Source organism: Hibiscus syriacus, unplaced genomic scaffold (genome assembly GCF_006381635.1).
Source record: "Hibiscus syriacus cultivar Baekdansim isolate YM2019G1 unplaced genomic scaffold, ASM638163v2 tig00110744_pilon, whole genome shotgun sequence".
Taxonomy (NCBI): Eukaryota; Viridiplantae; Streptophyta; class Magnoliopsida; order Malvales; family Malvaceae; genus Hibiscus; species Hibiscus syriacus.
In genome coordinates, this window is record NW_024062846.1 from 2,540,638 (window position 1) to 2,551,346 (window position 10,709).

At 32.4% G+C, this 10,709-nt stretch overlaps 1 pseudogene; it reads left to right on the plus strand.

Annotated features, from left to right (window-relative positions):
- The first annotated feature begins 3,898 nt into the window (after nucleotides 1-3,898).
- LOC120139350 lies at nucleotides 3,899-5,052 on the plus strand (annotated as a pseudogene).
- Nucleotides 5,053-10,709: the final 5,657 nt, after the last annotated feature.

Genomic DNA, 10,709 nt, shown 5'->3' on the forward strand with positions numbered 1-10,709 from the left:
ATCAGAGTCTAAACACTGATCAAGATTGAAAATCAAAGCAGTAATCAAGAACACCAAATATTTACGTGGTTCGGTCAGGGTGACCTACATCCACAGGAAGGAATCAATCTCACTAAGGCAATTAAAACAAAGTTTACAAGATTTAGAACCAGAACAAAAACCTCTCTCTCTAAACCTCTCTGTACAATCTGTTTTTCCTCCTCAAACCTTGGCTGATTTCACAACATCTATTGATTAATGGAGATTCACTTAGGTCCGTGAATAGTACAAGACAGCCTTGGTTGGATTTTCAACATATATTTTTCGTTGTTTTCTGTTTCGTCCTATTACACACTGATTGGGGTTCATAATAGTAAATCCTATTTCACTGTGGAATAAAGTTGATCCTGTGGGTTTGTGAATAAAATATAAAACATTTTAAGCCCGAATTGGATTCTTTTCTTGGCTACTTGAACACGATAGAAATTTAATGAGACACAGAAGATGTTTGGCTTTGAACATTCCAAAATGTTCTTATAATTAATGAGTTTGAGAAACTTTGCATTCATATTGGAATGTTCAAACTTGGAAGTGAAGAAAATGTTGGCGCGAATTTAAGTTGCGTGGGGGTTATTACCCTCTTTAAAAAAACAACTTTATTTATAGGGTCTTTCTGCTTTTAAATTCTAAAGTCATTTTCACCTTTTTCTTTATTACGAGATTGATGTCTCCACGTGACAATTTCACGTGCTCCCATCCTCAAATAATTAGTCTATGTTGCTTGTATTACATTTGAATAGTGAGACTGCTACTGCACTCCAAACCCTCATGACCCAATTCTAGGCCTACCTAAAAATTCCACAATCCATTAAATTTATGGATATCAATCATCACTTAATAATAGAATAATTTTAATATAATTATCGATATATTAATTTAATCAATTTATTTATTTAATTACCAAAATGATATTTGTTTTTGAATACAAGTGAAAGGAAATTAGGTGTCTATACTAACTTGCCGTTATCTACATGCCAATGTCCCTGGAATCATTATGGAGTATATTTAGGGTGTGTAAAAATATTCTGAATAATTTGATTGATGATTCGATTTATTCAAATACTTAATTTGAATTTTTTTCAGATAATTTAAATTGATTATTGAATTAAAAATCAAATAATCAAATCGGATATGCATAAAAAAAACTAAATTTAAATTATCCAAATATCAAAGAAACAAATGGGACTTTAACTCTAAGCCCAGTAGACAATAGGCCTATTTTAATATCTTTCACGAAAAGCTACGATCTATTTTCACAATAATTTTCTCCTCGGTCAATGAGATTGAATCTAGTCGCACTTAGCGTAAAATTTTTAGTTTTATATTATTTTAAGATTATTGGAAGAGGAAAAATTAAAAGTTGAGATTAACTCATTGTCTTTTCGAGTAAACTATATCAATGACCACCTAATTATTATCTTTTTCCATTTTGACCACCATTTTTGAAAATTTGTTAATTAGATCATCCAACTATTTAAATACATTCAATCAAGCCACTCGTCATTAACAATTAATGCAAGTGCTGATGCGACAATTAATAAAATTTGAATAATTATATATTTGATCCTTAATATTTATGTATTCTATCAATTTAGTCCAGTAAACTTAATCCTCTAATCATATGACGACATATGTCATCATTTTATTGGAGATTTTTTTTATAATTTTAATTTATTTAATATTTTTTTGTCCAAAAAGATGGTGACATGGGTTACTATCTAGTTAAAAGGAAAACAGCGTACAAAGAAATGAGTACGGAAAAGATCAAACCTGTATCCAAGAGGGTTAAGCAAAGCAGACACTGCCACTGAGCTAAGCCTTCAACGGTGATTTGTGATTTGGTTTACATAATCTCGTATAAAATATATTGTGGCTACTGTCAAAAAAAATAATAATAAAGAAAGAAAACTACTTATTTAAGGACTTAAACTTGATTAAAATATATGATTACGGAATTATTCATGGACTTTAATATGAAATTGATACAAAATTAAAAATAAATAAAAATTTAGAAAATTTATGTTTAGACGAAATTTAATAATTCTTTTTTATTGATTATAATTCAATGATTTTAACTTTTAAATTAAATTAAATTAGGACTAGATTGATAGAATTTATAAATATTGAGGACCAAATGTATAATTATACCAATTTTATTAACTGTCACATTATCACTTTCGTTAACTATTAACGACAAGTAGCTTGATAGAATGCACTTAAATAGTTGGATGATCTGATTGACAAAATTTTAAAAATGGTGGTCAAAATGGAAAGGGACAATAGTTAGGTGGTCAATAATATAATTTACTCTTTTTTAGTGAATATCTTTTCATTTCTTACTGTTAATCTCAACTTTTAATTTTTCCTCATCCAACTATAAAATATATTAAAATATCCATGAAGACAACAAGTTGCTAACCCATACAATTAAATATCATCTACAAAAATTTTTTTGGTACGTTATATTTAAATTATTAACCAGGTTTTTTTAAAATATATTTAATATCAAATTTAGATTACCATTTAATGATTTAATTAATCTAATATCTAATATTTTAAATTTCAAATAAAATATTTTAAAATTTGAAATAATTTAAATTTTGAGTTAGAGTTTAAAAATATATAGTATAATTATCCCTAAAAACCAATACAAAAAGAACTTAGGGGCATTAGATCTTAAGTAAAACAATTGAATGGTGTATAATTAAACCTAAAAAAATAATATAACCCTAGGAGGTAACGTTATTACCTTTAATTATATGGAAGACTAGAACTAGAGCATTATTGTTCGTCTAAGTTGTGTAAAAATCACAGCTCCCATTATATTATTTGAAGTTTTATATTAGAGTTTCTTATCGACTTCGTTACTATTTTCTTACAAAAAGATAGCAAAATGGGTTTATAGCGGCATTTTTTGAATAAATGCCGCAAAAGATCTAACTTTAGAGGCGTTTGTATAAAAAGGCCGCAAAATATCTTACTTTAGTGGCTTTTGTATACAAACGCCGCTAAAGACTAGTACTATAGTGGCGTTTTTACACAAACTCCGCTATAGAATCATACTTTAGGAGCGGTTTTTATACAAACGCCGCTAAGACTCGTACTTTAGTGGCGTTTTTTATAAAAGCACTGTTATAACTCGTACTGTAGTGGCGTTTGTATAAAAACGCCGCTATAACTCATACTTTAGTGGCGTTTTTATTCAAACGCCGCTATAGACTCGTACTTTAGTGGCGATTTTTTTATAAACGCCGCTATAGACTCGTACTTTAGTGGTATTTTTTACAAACGCCGCTAAAGACTCGTTCTTTCGTGGCGTTTTTGTTTACAAACGCGCTATAAACTTGTACTTTAGTGGCATTTTTAAACAAATGCCATGAAAAACTTGTACTTTAATGGCGTTTGTGTTACAAACGCCGCAAATTTAAAGTTTTAAGACCCCTTTAACCCTTTTTCATTTTTCCCCCTTCGCCTATTTTTTCATTCCCGTCGTTTAGTCAAACCCATCTACTGCTTCTTCTCCAATGGGGGGCTCTTCTTCTCAGCGCTTCATTCAAACAAATTCTCACTACAAAAAAGGTTGCAAATGCAAAGCTGTTTTCAGTCTAGAACTATTTGGCATGACGTTATCGAAAAACATTGCCCCATTTTTGCTGTTAATCGCGAGGTATTTTTCTTCTTCTTTCACCTCAATTTTTTGTGATGATTTGCATGTAAATAAGGTACCTTTTTTCCTTTTTAATCTAGGAATTCTTCGAAGTCTTTAAAAATATATTGCTACCCATATCGGATTGGTTCCAATCGGGAATCCCAGAATCGCAGGTCTCAAAAAGCAACAATAGTTGTACCAATCTTAAACATGCATTCAAAATTGGGTTTAATCCAACAATCTTTCAACTCCCGTTATTTCGAATGGGTCTGGGAAGCCTCGACAAATTGTCCGACAATTTCACCATCACGAATCCTTCGATTTCAGGCCACCCAATCATTTTTGCAAGCTGAAACTTCTTGAAAATGTTGGGTTATTCCCAGGAAGAAGTAATCGTTCAAAACGAGAATATATTTCAGGGTTCCAAAACTAATAGAAGGGCGATGATGGAGATAAGAGAAGTGATTCGAGAAGAGAGGGGTATTCAAGTGAATTTGGTGAATTACCGTAAAGATCGGATGCCATTTTGGATGTTGTTCCATATGAGTCCCGTTTTTGGGAAAGGAGATGGGAGGGTGATTCATTTTGTGGCTGTTCAGGTCCCGATAACAAGGCGGAAGAGGGGGAATGAAGGGGTGAGCTTGAGTGAGGAGGCCTCTAGCTTGAATGAGATTATGTTCGGTTCTTGTACGAAGAAAGTGGATACCAATTTTGTGCTTGAATTGGGTCGTGTTTTTTCCTCGGATTTGAGTAATAATGGTTCGTTTTCTCAACTTCAACTTTTATATTGTAGTCATTATTAAATGATCAATTGTAGTACTAACTAAATATTTTCATTCATTATGCTTTTACTAGTATATTTGTTATCAACTGTTCATGTAATGTGGAAACATGTTCATAAATAGCAGGTATAACAAGTATGTTGAGTGCCATTATCAAATGCAATTCACAATTTTATTTCAAGTCACTTCTTTGACCTTCTGGATTGAGTTTTGGTTATATGCTACTTGAAGATTCACTCTTTGTTTCGATGATAATAATTGACACTATGTTATCATCTTTCATTTTAGTTGGATTTAGTTGTTTTGAGTTCTCAGCTAAGTGTATTTTACAGTATTAAATGTTGAAGAGATATGCAAGGCAAGCAATTTCGAGAAGCGAATGGCAGCGAATGTACTTAATAGCATCTTGTCCATGCTAACCCACTATAGTGAGTCGACTGACTAATTGGTCTGCGGGAATAAATGCAGTGTGCCTGGGGTAGGCTACATCAGTTCATCACTAAATATATCACTTGGTAGAATCAAACAGAGCTTTGTACTGTGAGTTTGCAAAATTTATTTTCAATTTTATATTGATAACCAACTTTAGCAGGGATTTCTGATGTCTCTTACAAGAACTACACGGTGGGTGGTTCCCTCTGCTGGTTCGACACCCTTGAAAAGCCTGATGTCAATTACAAAAAATGGGCGGATTCCAACAACTTTAGCTTCGGTGATTTCCTCAGTAAGTCCTTTGATGGGGTTTGACTTTCATTTCCTCCTCCTTATTATTATCATAAGGAAATTTTAAATTATCAGCGTAGGAGAAGTAGAATTATCCACTGAACTTTAATGGGGTTTGACTTTCACTTTTATTGTTTCTATTTACCCATATATTAGAATTTGTTGATTTCATTGTTTTATACTAACTTCATTTGATTTTTAATCCATTTGCTTCTAAAATAGATTAACTTGACTCATCTAAGTTCAATAGTGTATGTCACCATATCTAATTTGGATTTTAGTTTTTTGGGTTATTGTACTTTGATCTTTTGTTCAACCTTGTGTTGGTGTTTGGAGTGATAAATGGACATCAAAGTATGGAAGGAGACAACCTTTTATCATTGCTGGATCACTCATGATCTCTGTTGCTGTAAGCATTGAAGTCTTACATGATTCATTCTTATATACTAGGTTACTGTGTTTTATATCCGCTAAACTGAGTTTTGCATTAGGTGATAGTAATCGGGTTTTCTGCAGATGTTAGATACATTTTAGGTGATACAACAGAGCATTGCAGGTATTCATTGCTTCTTTGATTTTTTCTCAGCTCTTATAATCCCTCCCCCACTCTCCCAAAAAAAAGGAAAAATTTGAATGATATTTTCCAACAAGGGAGGCTTTTATCTTTGTTATTGGATTCTGGATGTTGGATCTTGCCAACAATACAGTGCATGTAAGCCTTCCATGGTGATTTGTTTTTCCTTTCAAGTTTGCCGTTGTATGTGTGTGTGGATAACGAATTTTCATTTTCTTAGGGACCAGCTTGTGCCCTTTTGGCAGATCTATCAGGTGAACTTCTTTCTTAAGAAATACAGAGAATTTCTAGTCTGTACATGGTAACATTATGATGTTAGTTTTTATGCGTGCTTTAATATCATGCATGACAAAATGATGTATAACAGGTCCTGATCAGCACAATTCTTCTAAAGTTATATGTTGTTTATGGATGGCTGTTGGAAACATCTTCAGATTTTTAGCTGGTGCTAGTGGGAGTTGGCATAGGTAAAAAGATTTTCATCTGTTTTTACTGTGATAAAATGAACAATTATGGAGACAAGTTATTTGTTTCATCTTATACTGTATTTGAATATTGATCTAATTCTTATAAATGATATCGATGCAGATGGTTTCATTTCTTGTAAAGTAGAGCTTGCTATAAAGCTTGTGCCAATCTTAAAGCAGCATTTCTTGTCACAAGAACAGTGCAGAAAATGGCCTTGAAAATGGTTGCAGACAAAGAAAAATGGGAGGAGTTGCAGAAGTTGAATCTCCAAGAAAATTTGGAATGGCTTTTAGGTCAAGAATCCAGCCAAATGGCATTTGTAGCTTATATTATATGCATACTAATTTATTTTTCTTTCCATATGTGGAATTGAACTCAATATTTTCGAAGTAATGAATATCAAAGCTACATTATATTTAATTTTAATGATAAAATTTATGGTTGTTATTTATATAAAGTTACATGATATTAAATTTGTATGGCAAAAATGAAATATGCAAAATATAAATTAATCTTAGCTAAAGAATGGTAATTAGCGGCGTTTGTATCCAAAAACGCCGCTAAATATCTAACCTTTTGCGGCGTTTGTTCAAAACACGCCGCTATAGATCTCGACCTTTTGCGTTTGTTCCAAAAATGCCGCTATAGATCTTGAACTATGGCGGCGTTTTGGTTCTCAAACGCCGCTAACTTTAGCGGAGCTTCTTGCAGCGTTTTTCCAATCGCCGCAAGTGCTTTTAGCGGTGCTTAAAAATGCCGCTATAAGACTAAAAAAACGCCGCTAAAACTCTATTTTGCTGTAGTGAGTGGTATATTAGAATTGAATATTTGGATATCCGAAATTTCTGATCGGATTTAAATCATTATTTCGTTATCCAAAATTTTAGATCTTTAAATTTTCAAATGGGATCGGATCCGTATCTACATTTGCACACCCGTAGAGTAAACCAATCTCACAAGGCAAAACTTGGAAGGGATGAACGCGAGGGTTCCTACTACACTCACGAGGAATATGATTAAACTTCACCCTCCAACTATGCTAGGTAAATTCAAAAGTGTGCGACACCATTGAAGATCTGAATCTGAACCCTAGTCGTGCAAAGAAAGAGTTTCCTTACTATCAGTCTCCACAATAATTGTCTACAATTCCAATTCCCAGACAAACCTCAGCTCCTAGAAAACATCTAATAATTCTACATCAATTACCGAGCAAATACTATTGAATTTTGAGTACCCATGACCCAGCTAACGGAGTGATCTCGCATGACGCTCCCACACGTTGTTAGACTGGAAAAATTCTACCGAGCACCATCCGTATTGATCTTAAACCACCCAACAAGTGGAGGCTCCCAAGGAAGAGAGCGGTTAACACCAACCGAGCGTCTCACCTTCAATGATCCACACAATGCCATTGCATGCACCCCCTCCATTTGCAGTCGCTTTCTTTGCTGCAATATACTATTCCATGTCAAAACCTTCGGATCAAATTTTTTTAAGTCACAGGTAATTAATATTTAATAAACAAATTGATGTGACAGTTAATTACAATTTTGGTCTTCATTATTTACATATTTTATCAATTTGGTCATATTTTTAATTTAATAAACTATATTCAAATTTATAGAACATATAAATAACGATGATCAAATATATAATTACATTGATTTTTTAACTAGCATATCAATTTGTCGAAACGATTTTTTTCTAAAAGGTGAAAAAGTGAGATTTTAAAAACCACATTAATTCTTAATTATCATCTTTCAATTGATTTTTAATTTAAAAACAAATGCGATTTAAAAGACCTCTCGTTTCGAAAAATTTTGGATTTCCTTTACGATAAAAAAAATACGGTTCAAAAAGTCGCCATCAATCTTTGATTAGGGTGTGATTGGGCACCCAAAAATGTTTTGTTATTTTAAATAAAAATTAATTTTAATTAAAACAATAAATTAAGGTCTGCGTTACCAAAATTCGAGTTCGGGAGTCGGTTACATGCGGGGAAGGATTAGCACCCCCACAACGCCCTAAAATGGTACCTAGTCAATTAATTAATGTCTTTGCATTGAACTTGACAAATTCGAACTTGAAAAATTCGAACTTGATTTGATTTATGATCCCCAAAAAATGCAAATTTTGCAATGAAATGTAGTAATATTAAATTATTTCATATCGAGAAGGAATAATTTATCAATACTTGAGAAAATTAATTCCTACTCAAAACAAAATAATATAATATTAAAATTTCATTATAATATTCAAATGCACCCAAATAAATTAAATTAAAATTACCAAGTCGTTTTAGAAAGATAAAGAATGTTCGATTATTTACAAATATCGAGACTAGATCTTAAAAGCTATAACAACATTTTCTCGATAAATTTAAATAGCCGAACATTTCTTTTTCTTCCATTCCAAAATTTTAGGTGAAAAATCAATTTTTTAGGTTTCACTTTCGGGATACACTTTTATTTTAAAATCATTAAAAGCAGACCTCAAATACGTTATGACAACCCGCTTAAAACAATTTTAAATTAAAAGTCTATTACCCTTAATCCAATTATGTAATATGTCGAGTTATGCAGATGAGGTTACCATGCGAATCGTGCAAAAAAATGTCATACCAAAATTAATTAAACAAAATCAAAAATGACATACAACATGACATACAAAAAAAAATTATACACATATATTTCTAAATTTAAAATTATAAACCATGCATACTAACCTATAATGTACAAATATGACTGAAATATAAAAACAAAAATATAACATGCTAAACTAAAAATTTTAAAAAGTATATATATATATATAAATGTAATGACTAAATTTAAATGTACGTAAAATTAAATTTATAAAATCAAAAATAATTCAATAACCTAAATGCACATTCATTCGAATCTGGAAGGACCAAAGCTTAATTATTTCCAAGTAAAAGCCTACATAGATAACCAATATATAAAAAAAGTGAAACTACTTAATTAGGGCACCTAAAAGCTGAAATAGAATAAAAAGCATGATAACAGTGACTAAAACGTAAATATATGGTGAACTTTTAAGGACCTTAACCAAATTAACCCTAAACATTTAATATATATAATCTAACTATACTAAACCTAAACTAAATCTCACACAGGAAGTCCCTTTTCCGCTCTCTCACTTTGCTCTCCCCTCATCTTCTTCACCTCTCTTGGTCACGCACGGCATTACCCTCAGCAACTCTCTCCACCTCTCGGCCAAAGCTTCTAGATCAAGCCCTATGAAACCGACCACCGTAACCTAACCACGAAATTCATTCCTCAACCACTTCAAAACCCATCGATCGAACCCAAAACCGAGTCTACATGCAAAACATAATATGGTTCAAAGGAACCCTGACTCTACTTTTTTCGATAACCTCAAGAGACCTCGACTCCGACGATAGACATCCACATTTAAGGTAAACGACCCCTACTTTTCTTAATACACATTTTGATTTTAAAAAAAATGAGAAAAGGGCTATTCGAGGTTCGAAAGAAAGAAAGAAAAATTTATGAACTTTTGATGTTTGTACTGCTTGATTCATAAGGTGTTATTTACTAAGACTAACCTCTATTTTTTTTCTTTGACAACGGAAACAGATGGTGATGAAATAAAATCAACTAAACTCCCTACTCGCATAATACAAGTAAATTCCTAATCCCTCTCTATTTTCTAATTTTAATTAACAATCGTACACATACAACGAAAAAAAAAGAAATTAAAGAAGAATTCCTCGGAAAAATGTACCTTTACTGCTTTATCTGTTTTTGAATTGTAAGATTACACTATTGTTTCTTGTCGTATCCTTCTTGCTCTGTTGTTAAAAAAAAGAATTGAAGAACCAACTTTTTCGTGCTTTTTCTTGTTTCTTGATAGTCTCTACTTTCTCTTTTTTTTTCTGGCTGTCTAATATCTCCCTCATTCTCTTGGTTAATTGTTTTTGTTCCTGTTCTGTGTTCCCCCTCATTTTCAGTGGTTAATCTCCCCAAAACTGACTCTTTACCATTTTTAAGTGCCCCCGTATCGTGCTCCTCTACTACCAATAATGGCTCTCTCTTTTTGTTAACTGCCTTCTCACGTTTATTAACTCCCTATAACCATTGTACTTTCCAGGTTTCATGTGGATTAGAGTTCACTCTACTGAGGATTATTGGACTTGAATTGGGCCTCAACCTGGTATGGGTTCTTCTTTAAGCCCATCATTGCTTCAGACTTGCTCTGACTTGGCCTTGGACAAAACGAGCATCTACAACCGCCCCTCTTTGCTCATTATCGTGTAACGATAATAGAACAAAGATCAAAAGATGATCGAGTTTGTCTGGTTCTAAGAACTTCAAAAAATTAAAGCACTTCATTGTTACTTCGGGATAAATGAAACTTGAAAAATCTTCAAATGATAAGTCTGCTCCCTATTCCTTCAGGGAGTATAAGACTAGAACAAACTTCGGCAAACGTG